The sequence below is a fragment of the Gossypium hirsutum genome, chromosome A03 (genome assembly GCF_007990345.1).
Source record: "Gossypium hirsutum isolate 1008001.06 chromosome A03, Gossypium_hirsutum_v2.1, whole genome shotgun sequence".
Lineage (NCBI taxonomy): Eukaryota > Viridiplantae > Streptophyta > Magnoliopsida > Malvales > Malvaceae > Gossypium > Gossypium hirsutum.
The window spans coordinates 13,765,562-13,788,167 of NC_053426.1; the positions used below are offsets into that span (position 1 = coordinate 13,765,562).

General features: G+C 36.0%; 1 non-coding gene and 1 pseudogene across 1 annotated transcript; both read left to right on the top strand.

The window, feature by feature from the left end:
- The first annotated feature begins 1,171 nt into the window (after window positions 1-1,171).
- Window positions 1,172-1,243, top strand: LOC121225398 (uncharacterized; annotated as a pseudogene).
- Window positions 1,244-6,747: 5,504 nt separating this feature from the next.
- On the top strand, window positions 6,748-6,853 carry LOC121225379 (small nucleolar RNA R71). The gene has a single exon (XR_005923238.1). It is a non-coding gene; the product is annotated as a small nucleolar RNA R71 (small nucleolar RNA).
- The last annotated feature ends 15,753 nt before the right edge of the window (window positions 6,854-22,606 follow it).

The window sequence follows — 22,606 nt, forward strand, 5'->3', positions numbered from 1 at the left end:
CTAAAGCATTATTCACAGATAAGCTACCAATTAAACAAGGAATTGTAAAACTCCCTGGATCTTTTAATTTGTTAGGTAGCTCGTTCTTTAGAATAGCTGAGCAGACTGCATTGAGTTCCACAAACGATGTAGCGTCTAATTTCCTTTTATTGCTCAGAATTTCCTTTAAAAATTTTGCTAAATTGGGCATCTGCGAAAGAACTTCAATAAATGATAAGTTAATATGTAATTTCTTTAAGAGTTTGACAAACTTACCAAATTGTTCTTCTGTTCTATCTTTTGTCATCGCTTTAGGATATGGCACACGAGGTTCATGATTCGTACTTACCTATTTGGGATCATTATCGTTTACCTCTTCTCATCCTTTGTTCATTGCGTTGTTTTGTTGTATTTCTGGCTCGGGTATAACGAGTCCGTCCTTATTTTGAGCGCTAATTGCATTGAGGTTTTCCCTCGTATTAGGTTCAGTATTACTTGGTAGGCTACCTTGTGGTCTTTCGGAGATTAGTTTGGACAGCTGGCCTATCTGAGTTTCGAGTCCTTGGATCGATGCTTGTTGATTCTTAAGTGCAGTCTGGTATTTTGAAAATGGGTTTCTAACATCGAGATGAATTTAGAGAGCATCTCTTCAAGGTTTGGCTTCTTCTCTTGTTGATAAGGTGGCTATTGAAAACCCTGAGGATTTTGTGGCTTTTGATTCCCTTGACCTCCCTAGGAAAAATTTGGGTGGTTCCTCCAACCTGCATTATAGGTATTACTGTATGGGTTATTTTGAGGTCTAAAGTTATTGTTACCCATATAGTTGACTTGTTTCTCTTCGGTTGTGGGATTGAAGGATTGATATTCTGTATGCACACCTCCTTCGCTTGAGTCACACCTCATTATTGGATGTACCTGCGTAGAACCAAGAAAACTATCAATCTTTTTATTGAGAAGTTCTACCTGATTAGAGAGCATGGTGACTGAATCAATGTTATAAACGCCGACTGTTTTTGTTGGCTTAGTCCTCATGACTTGCCACTGATAGTTGTTCAGTGACATCTCCTCTATGCATTCGTAGGCATCTTTCGGTGTTAAATTGTTGATGGTTCCGCCAGTAGTTGCGTCAATCATTTGTCTTGTCGAGGGATTCACACCATTATAGAATGTTTGAACTTGCAGCCATAGAGGTAACCCATGGTGAGGGCACCTTCTCAATAGATCCTTGTATCTCTCCCATGCATCGTAAAGTGTTTCTGAGTCCATCTACACAAAAGAATAGATATCATTGCGTAATTTCACCGTTTTAGCTGGTAGAAAATATTTTAGTAAAAATTTCTCGGCCATTTGCTCCCAAGTAGTGATAGACCCTCGTGGTAACGAGTTTAACCACTGTTTAGTGTAACACCCCAAACCCGACCCAGACGTTATGGCTAGATCTGACGTGTCACATGGACTTACGACTTAGTATGCAATCGTTGGTTTAAGTGATTGGGGTGGTCTTTGTAAAAACAGCGGTTGAATGAAAAGCCGGTTTATCAATCTTTAGGCAATCCATTTGTTGTGTTTGTTGAGTCTTGGAAACATTTATTAATTTTGAAAACCCACACAGCCTAACGCTAGCAGTTTTGACATAGTATAAATATAATCAGAAAATAAAACCATAGCGGAAAAAGAAATTTAAATAGCGGCCTTATTACAACTTAAAACCCAAAATTAAATCAGAATATAAAAATAATAAAAATAATAAAAATAACTAACTTAGAAAAACCAACTTTGTAGATGATGTGGCCACTCCGAATCCCTCACAGCTCCAAGCCCACTATGGTTGGGGATTTCCTGCAGAGATGAAAATAAAGGGTGAGTTCGGTAAACTCAGTGTGTAACATGACCCGACCATAGCCAAAAACAGATTAAACCTCAAAGTCAGACTTATCTGGGCCTTGGCCCAGTACAGAAATCAGAATAAAACCCATAGGCCCATAGCAGATACAGAACAAATATATCATGAATGCAGAAATCCCAACCCAGAGCCATCCATAACACCCCCGTACCAGCCTTACACCATGTGGGGAGACTACTCGACCCACCCAACCGCTACACACCACAGAAATTGCAGCGAAGCTGCCAGATATTGTGACGAAGTCACTAGATACAGATATTGTGGCTAGGCCATCAGAACATATATATATATGTGGCGAAGCCACCAGATTGCAGCGAGGCTGCTAGATATTGTGACGAAGTCACCAGAACAGATATATGTGGCGACGCCACCAGATTGCAGCGAGGCTGCCATAACGCTTCCTCCATCAATATAAACCCATGTCCCATGCAAAAGAAATAATATGTCATGGCATACGTATACAGAAACAGAACATCATGCTTTTCAAAAAAAATAACCCTAGGGGTAAAATCATAATTTTGCATGCATAAGGGTATTTCAGTAATTATTACCTATTGCTAAGGTTTCATGCTCATTCTAACGTTTACCAAGTAATCAGAAGTACTTACCTCGTCTTTTTACCAAAGTAGGCCCGTTGGCCCATTGGCCTATTTTCGGCCCATTAAGCCCAAAATTATCGTTGTGCACGAAAATGCACACTCTGCACTCTAATCATCCAAATACACCATCTGCACTCTAATCATCCAAATGCACCATATTCATTAACAACTGTCTCACGAGCGCTCGCACGCTCGCGAGTTCACAAAATACCAACGTTTCGGTATTTTGGCTTTTACCGATTCAGTCTAAGGGAGGGTGTCATTTACACACCTGGTTGATGACGATTGATGACTATATCTCCCGCGCGATAATCCTACAATCGATCACTAACACATTAGACTTACGAATTAACGATAACTAACATAAATCCACGTCAACTAACCCAATCATCACACAAGTTAGTCATTTACGCACGAGGGGCAAAATAGTCATTTTACCCTCCAGGGGTAAATCGGTAGTCCTACCCTATAGGTGTATTTTAGTAATTTTACAACTTATCCACTTGGGCCTACGGACCCATTGGGACCACATGGCCCATTTCAGCCCATCGCAGCCCGAAATAGCCGTCCTACTGCTAGAGTAATGAGAAATACACACCTGTTAGGAGACTGCAGTTAATCCGCACTCCAAACACTCTTAGCTGACGCCCAACCCAAACGAGCACGTCACAAAGCGAAAGGGATCAGCCAAGAAGGGTATGCCTACTCTCTTCATGGTTTGCTCTATTTAAAGCCAGCTCTCCATCTACTCTTATGTTAGCTTCCCGATGTGGGATCCCTCTATCTCCAGAGTTTAAAACCAACACCAACTCTTGCTGTCCCAACATAGTAAAATAATCAACCTTTACATGCCAAGGGATTCGAACCAAAGTCCTCTCACATGCCAACTCACGCCACCACCACTAGGCCATCAACTCATTAGTGTCATAAACCCAACACATTAAACTTTAAAGCGCACCCACTTACTTCCAGATTTATTGAAAAGAAAAACCAAAATATATTGCAAGAGCCAAGACTTGAACCTTGGACCCCTTGCTTCCTCTATGGCATCACTTCCTTGTCCCCTAAGTGGTGCCACCTTGCCACTACACCACACTCCTTTTTGTGTCATCTTTTACCCCTTTACTCTTAAAAGCCCAAACACCAATTGCATCACCTATTCATAAAATTAAAATTCCGAAGACTACCACGGATTTAACTTAAGTTTGGGCCTTCCAAAGGCCTACTAACCTACTAAAATATATACTTTAACCAACCAGAGCACAACACAAATTTTAAAAATCACAGAAACACAAAAAACTCAAAAATTAGGGTGCTACACTTTGTTTCTCTGTGAGAAGGGAAATAACCGAGGATGGATGGCATCATCAGAAACGCCATTGATTTTGAATGTATAGAAAAATTTCAGGAAATTTGCTAAGTGAGTGTTGGGATCTTCATCCTGCAAACCATCAAACTAAACAAACTACTGTATCATCTGAATAGTCTTAGGTTTTAATTCAAAATTATTAGCAGCAATAGCAGGACTAACTATACTTGATTCAATTCTTGTTAAAGAGGGTTTAGCATAGTCATACATAGTACGTGGAGCAGGATTTTGATTAGCTGCAATTGCAGGAGGCAGCTGATTGTCTTGGTTTTCAGCCATCTCGTCGGTTGGAGGTTGAGTATTGTCTTCTTGTTCATTTTTGTGTATTGTAAACTACGCCTTATTTCTCTTTGATTTCTACGAACTATTCGATCGATTTCTTTGTCAAAAAGTAAGGGTCCTGACGGGTTTCTTCTAGTCATAAACTATAAAAACCTACCAAGAGAAAGAAAAAATAAATTAATAAATAGTAAAATTAAATTAAATTAAATTAAATTGCAAGAAATATAAATGGCTAAACTAATAAATATTTAGTGTTCCTAATATTTCAGATCCCCAGCAACGGCGCCAAAAGAACTTGATAGCAGTGATTCGTAACAAGTAATAAATTTTTATAATGAAGATCAAACCTAGACTAACTATTATCACGATGAAAAGGCTAGCGCACCTATCGAACAATAGTATAGTAATGGCAAGACCCGGATGTCGTACCCAAGGGAACCAAAAGTACTAGTAATAACAATCTTTTTATTATCTAGCCTAAGAATAAAAGGGTTTGTTTATTAAACTAATTATCTAAACTAATTAACTAATTTAATTAAAGCGAAGATGGAATTTGGAAAAAGACTTGAAGAGAAACAATTAATAAAGACGACACCCAAAGAGGAATCCACCTAGATTTCACTTCTTATTTGACTCTGAATCGGACAATTTATTCACTTCACTTGTTCCGTAGAGATCCCTAAGTTAAGTTATTATCTCTATTCAAGACTAATAACATCTAATCCCTAGATTGAATAACCGAGACTTTTCTCTAATTAACACTCTAGGGTTGTATTAACTCGATCTATGTATCCCCTTATTAGGTTCACCCTAATCCGGCAAAATCTTGTAACCCTATTTCTAGGCGTTCGATCAACTCCACTTAATTATGTCAAATCTATTCTTAGGCAGGGTCTATTCCTCCTCTGCATAAGCACATCAAATCATGAATTAATACCCAGAATATTAACTCAAGCATTAAGAACACATAATTAAGAGCAAATTAAATATTTATCATACAGTTCAGATAATAATAACAAGATCCATCATAGGTTTTATCCCCCTTAGGAATCTAAGGGGTTTAGTTCATAATAAAATAAGAGTACATCTCAAAAGTATGAAAATAACAAAACACAAAGATTACTCTAAAACCCCTGAAGGAATTCTGAGAGAAATCTTCAATCTTGGAGTAGCTCCGGCTTTTGAGATAGATCATCTGGCTTCCTTCAAGTAATTCTCGGCGTGTGGTTCTGTGTTCCAAAAAAGTTCTAGAGAGAGAGGCCCCTTTCTAGGTCATACTTAGGGTGTTTATATAGACTTTTGATTGGCTTTCTTGCCCCTTAAGTATCCTTTTTCTGTGTAAAATACAACTCCTTAAAAAAGGGACACGCCCGTGTGCCACGGCTGTGTGACGTGGTTGCTAGGCCGTGTTCTATCCGTTAAATTGCCACGATCATATGGGCTCGCCAGGCTGTATGAGTCGTGTAAACCTTGGTCGACACCCTCGAAAGGCATGGGCGTGTGAGCTACCCGTGTGGCAAGGCTTAAGCCGTGTGGTCTTCTCGATTTGGTCTGTTTTGTCCCTTTTTAGCTCGTTTTTGGCTCCTTTTGACCCTTGGTGCTCTCCTGAGTACAAAACATGAAATAACCGGATTAAGAGCACCAAAATTCACAAATCTATTAGTAAACATCCGTAAATATGCTAAGTATTTGGGGTAAAAACATGTATAATTTGGCATTTATCATTTTTCCTTGTCGCGTTATGGTATGGGACATGAGGTATATATTCTTCATTCACCATTTTGTTATGACTGACCTCACTTTTACCTTTGCTCACCATAGTTTCTTGCATCAATTCTGGCTCAGGCGCAATAAGTCCTTCCTTATCTTGAGTACTAATTGCGTTAAGGTGTTCCCTTGGGTTAGGTTCAGCATTACTTGGTAAGCTACCTTGTGGGCTTTCGGAGATTAGTTTGGATAGCTGGCCTATCTGAGTTTCGAGTCCTTGGATCGATGCTTGTTGATTTTTAAGTGCTGTCTCAGTATTTTGGAAACGGGTTTCTAACATTGATATGAATTTTGAGAGCATCTCCTCAATGTTTGGTTTCTTCTCTTGTTGGTAAGGTGGCTACTGAAAACCCTGAGGTTTTTGTGGCTTTTGATTCCCTTGACCTCCCTAGGAAAAATTTGGGTGGTTCCTCCAACCTGCATTATAAGTATTACTGTATGGGTTATTTTGAGATCTAAAGTTATTGTTACCCATATAATTGACTTGTTCCTCTTCAGTCGTGGGATTGAAGGATTGATATTCTGTATGCACACCTCCTCCACTTGAGTCACACCTCATTACTGGATGTACCTGCGTAGAACCAAGTAAATCATCAATCTTTTTATTGAGAAGTTCTACCTGATTTGACAGCATAGTAACTGAGTCGACGTTATAAACGCTGGCTATTTTTGTTGGCTTAGTCCTCATGACTTGCCACTGATTGTTATTCAGTGACATTTCTTCAATGAATTCATAAGCCTCTTCAGGTGTTTTGTTGTTGATGGTTCCGCCAGCAGCTGTGTTAACCATTTGCCGAGTCGAGGGATTCAGACCATTGTGGAATGTTTGTACTTGCAGCCAAAGTGGTAACCCATGGTGAGGGCACCTTCTTAGTAAGTCCTTGTATCTCTCTCATGCATCGTAAAGTGTTTCTAAATCCATCTACATAAAAGAAGAGACATCATTAGGTAATTTAGCCGTGTTAGCCAGCGGAATGTATTTTAGTAAAAAATTTTCGGCCATTTGTTCCCAAGTAGTAATTGACCCTCGTGGTAACGAGTTCAACCACTGTTTAGCTTTGTTCCTCAATGAAAAAGGAAATAACTAAAGATGAATGGCATCATCAGAAATGCCATTGATTTTAAATGTATTGCAAAATTCCAGAAAGTTTGCTAAATGAGCATTGGTATATTCATCCTGCAAACCATCAAACTAAACAAACTGTTATATCATTTGAATTGTGTTAGGTTTCAGTTCAAAAGTATTTGCAGCTACAGTCGGTCTAACTATGCTAGATTCAGTTCCTGTTAAAGAAGGTTTAGCATAGTCATACATAGTACGTGGAGCAGGATTTTGATTAGCCGCAATTGCAGGAGGTAGCTGATTGCCTTGGTTTTCAGCCATCTCTTCTGTTGGGGATTGAGTATCATCTTCTTGCTCGTTCTCTGTGTATCGTAAGCTGCGCCTTATCTCTCTTTGATTTCTACGAGCTGTACGATCGATTTCTTCATTAAAAAGTAATGGTTCTGACGGGTTTTTTCTAGTCATAAACTATAAAAACTTGCCAAGAGAAAGAAAAAGTAAATTAATAAATAATAATAATAATGAAATAAAATTAAATTGCAAGAGAAATAAATGGCTAAAGTAATAAAACTTGAGCGTTCCTAATATCTTAGTTCCCTGGCAACGGCGCCAAAAACTTGATTGCGTGATTTGTAACAAGTAATAAATATTTGTAATGAAGATCAAACCTAAACTAACTATTATCACGATGAAAAGGCAAGCGCAGCTATCGAACAGTAGTATAGTTTTAGCAAGACTGGATTGTCGAACCCAAAGGAACTAAAAGTACTAGTAATGACTGTCTTTTTATTATCTAGCCTAAGAATAAGGGGGTTTTGTTTTAATTAACTAATTATCTAAACTAAGAACTCACAGAGAAAAGAATTGGGGAATTGCTTTTGGGAAAATCGATTGTCTTGAGACAATACCTAAGGAAAAATCCACCTAGACTTTACTTGTTATTCTGGCTCCGAATCGGACGATTTATTCATTCAACTTGTTCCATAGAGATCCCTAAGATACGTTATTATCCCTATTCAAGACTAATAACATCTAATCCTTAAATTGAATAACTGAGACTTTTCTCTAATTAACACTCTAGGGTTGCATTAACTCGATCTATGGATCCCCTTATTAGGTTTCACCCTAATCCGGTAAAATCTTGTCACCCTATTTCTAGACGCGCAATCAAATCCGCTTAATTATGATAAAAGTACTCTTAGACAGGGTCTATTCCTCCTCTGAATAAGAGCATGTCTTGAATCAGTATCCTGGGATATCAAAACAACAATTAAGAACACATAATTAAGAACAAGTTAAATATTTATCATACGATTCAAAAAATAATGACAAGATTCGTCTTAGGTTTCATTCCCCTTAGGTATTTAGGGGATTTAGTTCATAACTAAATAAGAAAACATCTCAGAAGAATAAAGAATACAAAACATAAAGAAAACCCAAAACTCCTGAAGGGAAATTGAAGAGAGATCTTTAGTCTTGATGATGAATCTGGCTTCTGAGATGGATCTATCGGCTTCCTTGGGGTAATTCCTTACCCCCTATTCTCCGTCTCCCATTTCTTCCTCCTCTAGGTTGTATTTATAGGCTTTGGAATGCCTAGAAGCCCTCAAAATTAGCCTTTTCAAAATCAGACTCAACTTGGGCTCGGCAAGGACACGCCCATGTGACACGCTCGTGTTAGTCGTGCTCTAATTCTGCCAGATTGACATGGCCATGTGGTCTGCCCATGTGAGGAGGTCCAGCCCATGTTGATTTCGTACTTTGGCCCATTTTCTTCGTTTTTGGCTTGTTTCTCATTGCTTTTGCTCTCCTATGCTCTCTTAAGTGTAAAACATGAAATTAAAGCATTAGAAGCATCGAATTCACCAATTCTAATGAGAAATCATCCATAAAATGAATTAAAAATAGGGTAAAAATATGTATAATTTACGGTTTATCACATGTATAGGTCATTTTGGCTAATGGTAGCCTATATGTGTTTTGTTGTGTTTTAGCCATTTGAATTGGCTTGTATTGTGGACATATATTTTGTTATGTAAATATGTAAATAGCCTTATTGTATGTGGTGTGTGGTTGCCATGTGAATGCCTTGGTTGTGAATTGGTATTTTGGGTACCAAATAGTTGAGATTGATAAGTGGCATACATGTTAAGTTTTAGGCACAATGATACATATATGTGTTTGACCAATTAGGTAGTTTTGGAGATATTGTTTGCATGATTATAAGTGGCCAATTGAGGTGCATATATGTATCATGGTTGTATGTGATACTATAACATGTTATAGGCTTGATGTTGGTTGGTTTTAAATGCCTATTTATGTCATGTTTATATGAAAATTGTTGTGTTTAGGTTGGTACCAATTTGGGTGAGAAATATGACTTGGAAAATGACCTATTTTTGTCCACACTGTAACACCCCAAACCCGGCCTAGACGTTATGGCCGGATCCGATGTGCCACATCGAAGTGTTCAAAACATTTTATATTGTTGATCTAGAAAAACTTACTTAGTGTTTTAAAAGATAATTTCATTGCAGGTTAAAGTGAATGGAAGCTGTGCACCAGGTAGGAAACTGTGAAAGAGGAGGTGTGTCCATCGGACTGCTTAAGTACCAAGCTCCCTTCGGATCCAATCCTAGACATGCACACCGCCATTGCCACACATTAACGTCATGTATATTTCCAGGAAACCAATTTGATTAAGTCCTTTTTAGGAAAGTGATTAATTTTGGAAAATATTTTCATTGCGGAAGCTTTGCTTGTTGTCGTGTTATTTTGAAATCAATTATTGTTCTTGAAAACTCGCCCTAAAGCTATCCAATTCCAACAGTTAAATATAAGTAATACCTACCTTAATAAAACATATTAAAACCATCAAAAAAAGATAATTAAGCGACCTTATTACAATTTAAAAAAAAACCAAAACCTTAAACGTAAATAAAAAGGATGTCCAGTTCACCAGAATAAAATCAACTTACAGAATGTGTGGCCACTCCGAATCCCTCACAGCTCCAAGCCCACTATGGTTGGGGATTACCTGCGTGGGTGAAAATAAAAGGGTAAGTTTGGGGAAACTCAGTGTATAAATTAACCCAACCATAGCCTATATCGGCTCAAACCACAGAAACAGAATAAGTTGGCCTTAGCCCAGAACAGAAGTCAGAATATACCCCATAGGCCCATAACAGATCAGAATAGATATTACATGTTTATGCAAACCCAACCCATATCCAACCATATGCACCCCCATACCAACCTTTCACCATGTGGGGAGACTATTCGACCCACCCAACCGCTACACGCTACAGAAATATGCAGCATGGTTGCCAGAACAGATAATGTGACAGAGTCACCAGATACAGATAATCGTGGCAGAGCCACCAGAACAGATATATGTGGCAGAGCCACCAGATCAGATAATTGTGGCATAGCCACCAGGACTCTTCCTCCATAATATAACCTATGTCCCCATGCAACAGATATACAATCATGGCATACATCAAACGGAATCAGATCATCATGCTTTTCAGTCAAAAGTACCCCTAGGGGTATAATGATAATTTTGCACCTAGGGGTATAACAGTAATTTCCCATACATAGGGGTATTCAAGTAATTTAACTATTCTTAAGGTTTTCATGCATAACATAGCCATTTACATACTAACAGAAATACTTACCGCGTTTTCTTACCGAATTGGGCTTGTTGGCCCATTATCCCGATTTTGGCCTATTAAACCTAAAAACATCGAAATGCACAGAATCGTGCACTTTGCAATCTTATCACTTTAGTTTACCATATACATCAAACTATTAATCTCACGAGCATTCGCACACTCACAAGTTCTCAAAATACCGGCTTTTCGGTATTTCAGCTTTTCGGCTTTTGCCGATCTAGTCTATAAGAAGGTGTCAGTTACACACCTGTTTGCGACGATATGTTGATAAGATCCACACATGAACTACCTACAATTGGATTACTAACACGTTAATCTAACTATCGAAAATGAACTACGTATTAACCCCTTACCACATTCGGCCAAAAACACCTTAGGCACTAGTGATCCTACCTTTGCCGAAATTAGCGATTATGTCTAGATCCAGTCGTTCCACTTGTCCAAGCCTTCGATCAGCAGCCTCTAGATCCCACTATTATCAAAATAAAATAGTTATAACAACCCTTAGAGCTACAAACCCAAGTCGACAGCCTCCCTAACCTTTAGGGGTTTTGGCTTTTTCTAAAACCTGAAATAAGATTAAGTTCAAAAACTTACCACCAGTTCCTTCATTCAATGATTCCAATTAACTCCTACTCGATTCTGATGCAGATCTAACCCCTCAAATGATAACAAACGTCGAGCCTTTAGTGATCTTAGATTCGGCTATGTCCCTATGGCTATGCGTTTTCGGCTTTTTTTGTAGCAGTGAAGAAAAGATGCGGGTTTTGTAGTGGCTTTGTTGATAGAGATTTAGGGTTCAGAAAAAGAAAGAATTAATCAAAAAGGATGAAGAAAAATCAGTAGGTTTTTGCTAGGAGAATTTGGCATAGACAATATGAACTTTCAGGATTTCGACTTTTGTTATATTCGGCTGTAAGGCTTAAAAATAATAGTAAAGAAGTGGTGTAGAGTAGAGTGGTAGAAGGATTCAGCTATGGAGAAAAGAAGAGGAGAAAATAGATGGAAAGAAAAAGAAAAGAAGAGAAGAGGAGGAAGGATGGCCAGAAAACAGCACAACTTACCCCTAATGCCGAACTTATCCTTGGCATTTGACCTAGCCGAAACTTGCCCCCTAAAGAAAAACCCTTGGTCGGCCAACTCTTGCTCCTCAAGAGTCCACCATTCAGCCAACATTACTCTCCCTAATCAGCTCCTAAATCCTCTCCCTTATCCCCTCCTTACTCAATCACCTGAGCAACTCAAAACTCCTCCTGACAGTCTTTTACTTGAGTTCCATTACTTACCCTTTCTAAACATAAAAAATAATTCCCTTAATATGCTCCCATTGTGACTTGAACCTTGGTTCTCCCTAGCATCCACACGCCACTTTTATAGCCTTCCCAGTGGCATCACATGCCACTCTGCCACCTGCTTCTTTATGTTTTATTTTATCCAATTAATACTTAAAAGCCCAGTTAACCAGAACCCATTTTTCTTACAGAACTAAAATTAACTAAAATTACTGAGTTTTAACTTAAGCTTGGGCCTTGTAGAGGCCCACTAACATAATTAAACCTACGCCAAATAGACAGAACACGGAAATTTTAAATTTTGCCAACATACACAGAATTCCCAAAAATTGTGGCGTTACACACACGGGTAGAGACACGAGCGTATGTCTCAGTCGTCTGTGACACACTTCCAAGTGACATGGTCGTGTGTCCCCTATGATTTCTAAATGAAACAAGTCAATAGCTTTACACGGCCATAGACCCTCCAGTTTTTATACGGCCTAGCAAACGGCCTAGCACACTGGCGTATGGTTTGGCCATATGACCCAAGTTAGTGAGTTACACGGGCATGGACACAGACACGGGCTGGGCCATGATCGTGTGTTCCTATTTCAAATGCCCAGACAGCTTGAGACACGGGCGTGTCCTTTGGCCATGTGAGACACACGGCCTGGTCACACTGACGTGTGTCCCCTGCACTTTGAAAAAATTTAGTGTTTCTGAAAAATTTCTTGAGTACTCGGTTTAGTCCCTAACTATTTTTAATGTCTATTTTGAGCCTCGAGGGCTCGTATTAGGGATTATATGATTGATTATGTTTGGTTTTTTATTTGAATAGGAGATGAACATGAAATGTCTATTTGTTCGATTGTAAGTTTGGTAATACTCTGTAACCCTGTTTCAGTTCGGATACGAATTACGGGTGTTACAGGATGTGCATGGATAAGGTTTTATTGAAGTTTTGAAAGATTTTAAAGGTTAAAATGGTAATTGAATAATTAAAACCTAAATCAAATAAAACAAAACTTGTTTCATCTTCATTTGGTCTCTCCCACCGAAAATCACCATTAGAGAAGAAGGTTTAGTTTGGCCAAGCTCTTTTTGGTGCATATCAAGATAAACCACATTCGGACTTAAATCGGGAAAAAGCCAAAGCTTCAGATTAGCTCGACTTTACTTCTATGGCTTTAGTTATTGAGGTAAGTTCATATGAACTGTAATTGTTTTCATTTTATCTAAATTGAATGTTTATTAAGTTTTTTTAATGTAAATGAATCAGTACATTAATGTATTCATGCTATGATGAATTGACGTATATCAAGTCCCGGTTGAACCATAAGAATTCTTATGATACAAATGACATGTCATTAGGAATTTCATGTTTCGGGTGCTAGTCTTGAATGTCCTACCGATAGCTGAGATCTTGCATTTGTTACAAATTCTCCACAGCTTGTGTGAGCAGCATCGTGTAGCTTACATTCCAACCCACAACTAGTGTGAGCAGGCCCAATTTATAGCTTGTTTGAGCATTGATGTAAAGGAAAGGTTATGGTTATATGTAAAGGCACAGTATGTGTGAGCTTTCCTAAGTATCCGATGTAATTCTAAATAATTCAATGGGTAAGAAAAGGGAATGAAATGGTAAGTATGCAAATGGATTGAATCATGATATTATGAAAATATTTATGAGCTAAATGATGTATCTACATATTGAAATTTACTCATCTTATGATTGAATTCATTTGTATCATGAACAAGTGTACTAACTTGTGAATTTGATGATGTTGTATAGGCTTAAGCTAAGCTTATGGTATTGGTAATGTTTTATGCCTAATCTATGAAATGTATAAATGAAATGGTAAGTTAAGTTTAAGTTTATACAAGCTTACTAAGCACTTGTTGCTTACATAATTTATTTCGTTTGTTTTATAGTTTATTAGAAGCTCGATCAGTTGGAAGCTTATCGGAGACCTATTACACTATCCAACAATCATTTTGGTACTTTTTGAGCATTTTGGCCAAGGTTATTAATGGCATGTATAAGATCTTTGTAATGGTAGTTCATGAAAGTGTAAATGGTAGACTTAATATGCTTATGTCTTTGAAGTTTATGTTTAATTGATGGACTTGTAATGTAACAACCCGATTTAGACCCTAGTCGAAACGGTGGTTTCGGGACCACGAATCCTAGTCAAAAAAATATTTAAAATTTATTTTCTATGTTTATTATGTGTGAATTTGTGTGTGTGAAATTTTCGTAATTTAATTTTGTCGTTTGGGTGCCCGATTAAAGAAAAGGACTTAATCACATAAAATGAAAATTTGGTGGTGAATTATAAAAGGGCCAAAATGAATGTGTCTTTATAAAAGGAAGTGTTTATGATGCAATTATGCCATTGGTTTTATATTTGGACGGCAATGGACATAATATAAGTAATAATATAATGTTTTAATTAAAGTTATAAATGTAAATTAAATAATATGTTATTATATATTATATTATAACATAACTTAAAAGCAATGTTTATTATTGTTTCTTATGACCGAATATGAAAACATAAATAAAAGAAAAAGAAGTTTAGTTTTCGGCCATGGTTGATCTTGATCAAGGAATGTAACTAGCCCAGTTTTTTATAATTTTTACGTTTTTGAGATCGTTGTTGAGTTATCTACAAGACCCATGCTTGAATTTTTGATTTTGGTGAATATTTTGAGTTATGTCATTGTTTAAAGCTTGTGATTTTTGTTGTTTAATGATGAAATATGAAAGATATGTTTTAGATTAACATGTTTTGTATTGGAGTTTTTGATGATTTTAAGTAATTAGGACTAAATTGCAAAAAATAATAATTTGAGGGACAAATTTGAAATAAATGAAATATATGGACTTGTATGGATATGAGTAAAATTCAGCCTAACATGGGTATAGTGAAATTTTGCATATTTTGTGTTTTGTGCAATAGGGATTAAATTGTAAAAAGTGTAAATGTCTGGGGTAAAATGGTAATTTTCCCATTTATGTGCTTTTGGACTAAATTTAATGAAAATATGTTTGAATGAGATTAATTTGAATATGTTTAGATCAAGAACCAAAGAAATCGGATTAGGATCAGGGGAAAACGAAAGTTGTCGACTAGTCGTCCCGTTCCGTTTTACATCGTCCGAGGTAAGTTTATAAGCAAATACATGTGGTTAAATTTTTAATATATACATGATCAATAAATAGTTGTAGTAATATGAAGTAATTTATGAATAGACATTGAGTAATGAAAGTAATTTACGTTTGATGATAAAGTAATGAATGAGTTTTAGTATTGAAAGTGCTGACATGAGCTATATACGTTAAAATGTTGATTATTTGTATATAAGTTGCAAGTTTATATTCGGCTATATAATATATGTTTGTGTATATGACGTTAAAATGTGAATCATAGATATATATATGTATATTCGATTATATAATGTTGTTGTGGCCTTGGTAGTGAATGATAATTTTGTAAATGAATATATGTATATTCTGACCAATTTGAAGTTGATACAAGGATGTATATGAGGCATTGATATGTGATTCCGATATATGAGTGTGAGTAAGACCACATTTTTATATGTTGGCATCGATATGTGACTCCGATATATGTGTGCGAGTAAGACAACGTTTTATATGTTGGCATCGATATGTGACTCTGATATATTTGTGCGAGTAAGACCTTGTCTGGGACAGTGGCATCGATATGTGGTTACATGTAAGACCACATCTACGACGTTGGCATTGTACGATATATGTGATTATCCGAATGTCCTATACAATTCCGAATTGTTCAATGGGCAATGATAGCTATGATTGAATGGATAAAACGAGCTAAAGTAATCAAGTATGTGATAGCTTAATACTTATTTGAAATAAGGTAAGTAAGTTACTCGATATGTGTTATAAATCATGTATAATGTAAATGGAAATTTTTTATAAGCATATTGAAAATGTATTTGGCCTTTTTATTATATTATGTGTATATTTATGAAATGGTTCATGGATATATATGTATATGGGTTATGTATATTCGGCTATCTAATGGTACTAAGGTTTTGAAATTGAATATTACCTTGATAATAAATATATGTATATGTTCGGCTAAGGTAAAATTGTAAATGGAAATATATGATAAATATAAAATTGTGATCTTGAAATAAATGTGATTATGTTAGCATAATTTATTTTGGTTAGGTCGAGTTGTTATAAGTTTTAAGTTATTAGTTGCTTATGACTTACTAAGCTATGATAGCTTATTGTGTGTGTTTGTTCACTGTTTATAGATTTTAGAAGTTGGTTACGAGCTTGGGGATCGTTAGTAAGGTATATCACACTATCGACCGTTTTTGGTTTTTTTTAAGCTAAATTTCGGATCTATGACATGTATAGGCTAGATAATATTTGGAAGCATTGGATTTTGGTTTGTATATATAAAAGCCATGCGAAAATGGCTTGTTATTCATGTTAAGTTTGGTTTTAAGTTTGATTAAGCTATGGATATGTCTGGTTAGTAATTTTGAATGTGTGGTAATTGGCAATATGGTTCGGCTTGGTTATTAGATTAGTTGTTGATTTATTATTTTGACAAGAGATAAATATATTTTGGTAAGTATAATCTATGACATGTTTGAATGGTGTTTTGGTTATATGATTTAGTCAAGTATTGATATGTATAATATATAAATTAGGATGAATTGAATTGATTTCATAATTATATTAGTAACATGTTGTAATGGTTATGTGATTATTCGTTAAGTGAACTACATGCATGATTATATTCAGGAAATAATAAGTTTAGTGGGTTAATAGTTTATGTGATATGTGTTTTGTGCATTGAAGTTAATTGATGATTTTGGACGTGGTATAAGTAATTCGGTTATGATATGTATATAATGGTATGAGTTATGTTTGTTATACTAACTTTAGTTAAAGTGATTTGATTATGTTTCTTATGTGTTAGTAATGGTTTAAAAATTTAGTTAAAAGTATATTTGAATAAATGTCGAAATGAGTTAAGGAATATTTTTGATCAGTAATTCGACATTGTAAAAATATATAGATGATTGGTCATGTTGTAGCACCCCAAACCCGGCCCAGACGTTATGGCCGGATCCGACATGCCACATCGAAGCATTCAAAACATTTTATATTGTTGATCCAGAAAAACCTACTTAGTGTTTTAAAAGATAATTTCATTATAGGTTAAAGTGAATGGAAGCTGTGCACCAGGTAGGAAACTGGAAAAGAGGAGGTGAGTCTATCGGACTACTTAAGTACCAAGCTCCCTTCGAATCCAATCCTAGACATGCACACCGCCATTGCCACACCTTAACGTCATGTATATTTCTAGGAAACCGATTTGATTAAGTCATTTTTAGGAAAAGTGATTAATTTTGGAAAATACTTTCATTGCAGAAGCTTTGCTTGTTGTCGTGTTATTTTGAAATCAATTGTTGTTGTTTTTTTTTTTTGAAAATGCGCCCTAAAGCTATCCAATTTCAACAGTTAAAATAAGCAATACCTATCTTAGTAATACATATTAAAACCATCAAAAATAATTAAGCGGCCTTATTACATTTAAAAACCCAAACCTCAACGTAAATAATAGGATGTCCAGTTCACCAGAAGAAAACCAAACTTTCAGAACGGGTGGCCACTCCGAATTCCCTCACAGCTCCAAGCCCACTATGGTTGGGGATTTCCTGCGTGGTTGAAAATAAAAGGGGTGAGTTTGGGGAAACTCAGTGTGTAAGGAAAACCCATTCAAAGCCCAAGTCAGCTCAAGCCTATTGGGCCTAAGCCCATTCAGGTAACAGTGGTACTGGACCAGAGCCCTTTTCAGATTACAATAAACTGGGCCTTAGCCCCTTATTCAGATAACAGTATGGCCAATAGGCCCATTTCAAAATACATGCAACATCAATAACATATGCAAGCCCATTTGGGGAGACTACTCAATCCACCAACCACTACACTCCACCCGTACCAGCCCTACACTCCATGTGGGGAATAGCTCAACCCACCCAGCCTAACACTCCACAGTTGCAGCCTTGCTGCTCAGTTAACAGTAAATTGAGGCAAAGCCTCCAGTACATAGACAAGCCACTTTCAGTACTTCCTCCGTCAATATCCCAATCCTATGCATCAGATAATAATAACATGGCATGCAATAAATAACAACAGTCAAACATGCATTTAGGTTAATTTAACCCTAGGGGTATTTCAGTAATTTATCTACTAGGGGTAAAACTGTAAATTTTCCACTTTTAAAGGTATTTCAGTAATTTATCTATTTTAGCGTTTTTCATGCATATTCCTACTTTTCACGTACTAACAGAATCACGTACCGAGGGTTCTTACCAAATTGGGCCCGTTGGCCCATCATTCCAATTTTGGCCCATTAAGCCCAAAAAAATCGAGGGCACAGAAATCATGCACTTTGCAGTCCAAATTTTGTAGCTTACCAAAAACATTAATTGATTTACCTCACGAGCATTCGCACACTCACAAATCTACAAAATACCAGTTTTCGGCATTTCAGCTTTTCGACTTTTGCCGATCCAGACTAAGAAAGAGGGTGTTAGTTACATACCTGTTTGCGACAATATGCTGACGAGATCCACACACGAACTGCCTACAATTGGATTACTAACACATTAATCTAACTATTCAAATACGAACTACGTATTAACCCCTTACAATATTCGGCCAACCACACCTACAAATCATACTAAGCTTATAAGAAATCAATAAGCAACTCATTAACAAATTTTTGTCAATGTTTACCACATAATCATAATCTCATTGCAAGCTGTCTTCCTGAACAACAGTCACTAAATCATTTATAACTGGAACTACGAAACTCCAAATTAAGTTCCGTTAATTTTACCTGAAAATAGACTCATATATCTTCTATCCATAAAATTTTCAGAATTTTTGGTTTAGCAAATCAATACCAGATTTTTCTTAAAGTTTCCCATGTTTCACTGTTTGACTAATCTGACCACTCTTCATTACGAATACAATTTCTCATTGTACAGAATTCAAAATATGTTCTCATTTATTTCATTTGAAAATAGACTCATTAAGCTTTAATTACATAATTTATTCAGCTTCTAACTCATCTCCCACAATTTATGGTGATTTTCCAAATGCATGTTACTGCTGTTTTCCCAAGCAGATTTATTACCAAATTACTCTTTCACACATAACTTGCATGCATGTTTTTTTTAAACATGTATATCACCAATCAATCATCACATATCTATGATTTTACTTAAGTATAATCTCCATTTCATCATTTTAAAGCACAACATATGAGCCGATTTTTCCCTTAGCATCTAAGCACATGCATGCTCATTTGTTTGGCTCAACTTCACATATCTTCCATTTTTCATCAAAAGAACATGAAACAACAACCATTTCCTTCATTTTAATTCATGACCAAATGCTCACAACACAACCAAAAACCAAAATATGCTTCAAGAGTTAGGGTAGAATCAAGAAGAACTCATGAACATCAAGATAGAAGCAAACTACCATGAACTTACCTTCAATTTTCTTCCCCAAGTGACCGAACATTCAAGAGCTTTCTCCTCTTCTTTCTCTTCTCTAACTTTGGGCTATGATGAACAAAGATGGACAAAACTTTGTTCTTTTCACCCCTTTTTTTTAATAAAATTTCATATTTCATCCATTTAATTCTTTAATACAAAAGACATGAAATTCCCATCATGGAACATTTACCTAACCCATTATCATGAAACATTTACCTAACCCATTATCATGGAACATTTACCTAACCCATTATCAATTTGTATCAATTTGTACCATAAATTATGGATATCAAGTACACATTTTGTTTACAACAACATGATGGCCGGCCACTTCATGAAAAATGGGAGGTTTGTCATGCAAATCCTCCTATTTTGCACTCCTATTTATTTGGCCACTTCAATTTAGCCTATAGCATTTTCAAACATTTTCACATAGGTCCTATTTCATAATTTCACCCCCTTTTTCTTATGGAACAAAAATTAACTAAAATTGTCCGGTTCTATCTTAAGCTTGGGCCTTCTAGAGGCCCACTAACATAATTAAACCTATGCCAACATTCACAGAATTCCCGAAAATTGGGGCGTTACACATGTGTGTTTGGAAGTGGGTTGAATGATGATTGTTTAAGGACATAAATATTTTGGTTGTGGTTTTATTTTGATATATTGGAAAGATATGACTTGCATTACAATAATTGAAGTACATGAGCTCAAGATATAGAGTATATGAATTTAATATGGTTGTTCATAAGTCGGCAAAGTAGTAATGTTACTTATAATGTAAATTTGGTTATGTCATTCAATAATTTGATGTGTTATGAATTATTTATTGAGATAGGTTGATATGAAATATGCATATATGTAATTGAGAACGTATGTTCGTAATGATTTAAATTTGAGGGGTAAATTATGGTTAATTTATATGTTAATTAATTTTATTTTCGTGATAGGATATATATATGAAATGATAGGATTAAATGAAGTAGATGTAATCTTGAATATAGTATGATTATTAGGTAAGTTTATATTCGAGTAATACATTGTAATAAATAACCAAATGGATAGTGTATTTTATATTAACAAAAAAAAAGGTAAAATGAGCTATATATTTATGATGCATATATGTTTGGTTGGGTCAAAATAATATGATCATGTTTGATTGGTTCGTGAGTAATTTATTGGTTCGGTTATATTGATATGTATATATGAATATACTTAGACATATATATATGTGGAATGTTTGGCATTGTACTTATGAAACAAAGTATACTGGGTTATATTTTAAGCATTTGATTTTTATGGTTATATGTTTATATTGAGTTAACAAGATATATGGAATAACAAAACGTGTTAGTTTGGTTGTTTTAAAAAAAATAAAAAAATATTATATGACTAACTTGTAATGAAAGTTTGTTTTGAATTGTTTTATGATCGGTAATGCCTTGTAATCCCATTCCAGCAACGGATACGGGTTAGGGGTGTTACATGTAATGCTTGTTAAATTAGGTCATCTTGACCACCTTTAGGTAATTGAAATGCATGGTCTTTTGGTATGTTTGTGATGGCTTGAAAATGTTCATTTGTGACATGATTTGGCACATATATGAAGTAGGTCTTTATGCATGAAATAAGGCAATGTTGATTTGTTTTGGTATGTAATGTTTTGGTATATTTATGGTGCCTTTGAATGACATATTGGCAGGTGATTTAGGATGTTTGAAATTACATGTTTATGTGTGTTTGAATGATGTTTGAACCCCTTGATTATGTGCTCAAATGGAAGGGTTAGTTATGCTTGAATTGGAATTGAAATGGCTTATTTTTAGGTAAATTTTGGGTTCACACGGCCTAGGATACAGGCTGTCACACGGTCATGTGTCATCTGAGAGTTTCTTAGTGTTTCAAGTCAGTGAGTTACACGGCCTAGCACACAGCCTGACACACGGGTGTGTGGGGCAACTCAATGAGTTACACACGTACGGACATAGGCTGGGACATGGCCATGTGTCTCTTGTTCGAATGTTACACGGCTTGGGTGATTTCACATGGTCGTATGACCCCCATTTTCCAAATTTTGCATCTTTTTTTTAAAACTTCTATTTTGTTTCAAATTAGTCCTGAATTGTTTCAAAGCTATTTTAAGGGCCGTGAGGGCTCAATTTAGGGAAAAATGCATTAGTTTTAATGGATTATAATATTTTTAATTTATTTAACTATTAAGATGTCAAATGTTTTCAATTGTACAGTAATGCTCAATAACCCCAATTTGATGAATGAGACGGGTTAGGTTTGTTACATTTAGTGGTATTAGAGTTATGGTTTAGTCAGTTCTTGAACTAAACGTAGCATGTATGAAGTCTAGAAATACATGCATTATATAACTTGTGATAGTGTGATATCTCCTAACTCAAATTGAACTATGTTTTTGTATAGATAAGATGTTATCCAACCAAGCTAATTCTGATGAGGTTGAGGGTAACATGCAAGCCTCCATACATAGAGCAACTAGTAGTGGTAGTGGGCCTGTAGCTAAGGGTCGGAGAAGTGAGGATAAAAATGTCTTTTTCCAAATGATGTCTAAGTGGTTCTTTGAGTTCGTGAGAACGAACGCGATGGCTCAACGATTTTCCCTTCCCGTACACCAACCTATCCCTATTATCCTTCAGGGTTTGGAACAAGTACGTGCAAACAAGCCTCCAGTTGATAAAATTTGTAAATATGGGGCTGAAGAGTTTCACGGTACAGTTGAAAAAGATCCTGAAAAAGCCAATTTTTGGTTGGAAAACATTGTGAAAGTATTCGATGACTTGTCTTGTACACCTGTTGAATGTTTAAGGTGTACAGTATCCTTGTTGAAACACTCAGTATATTAGTGGTGGAATACCTTGATAGCGGTGGTACCAAAAGATTGTGTGAATTGGGATTTCTTTTGGATAGAATTTAGGGAGAATTATGTTAGTCAATGGTTTCTCGACAAGAAATGGAAAGAATTCTTAAATTGAAATAGGGTCGTATGACTGTCGCCGAGTACGAAAGAGAATTCGTGTGACTCAGCAAATATGCTTGGTAATGCATACCATCAGAGGCTGTTATGTGTACCCAGTTTGAAGAT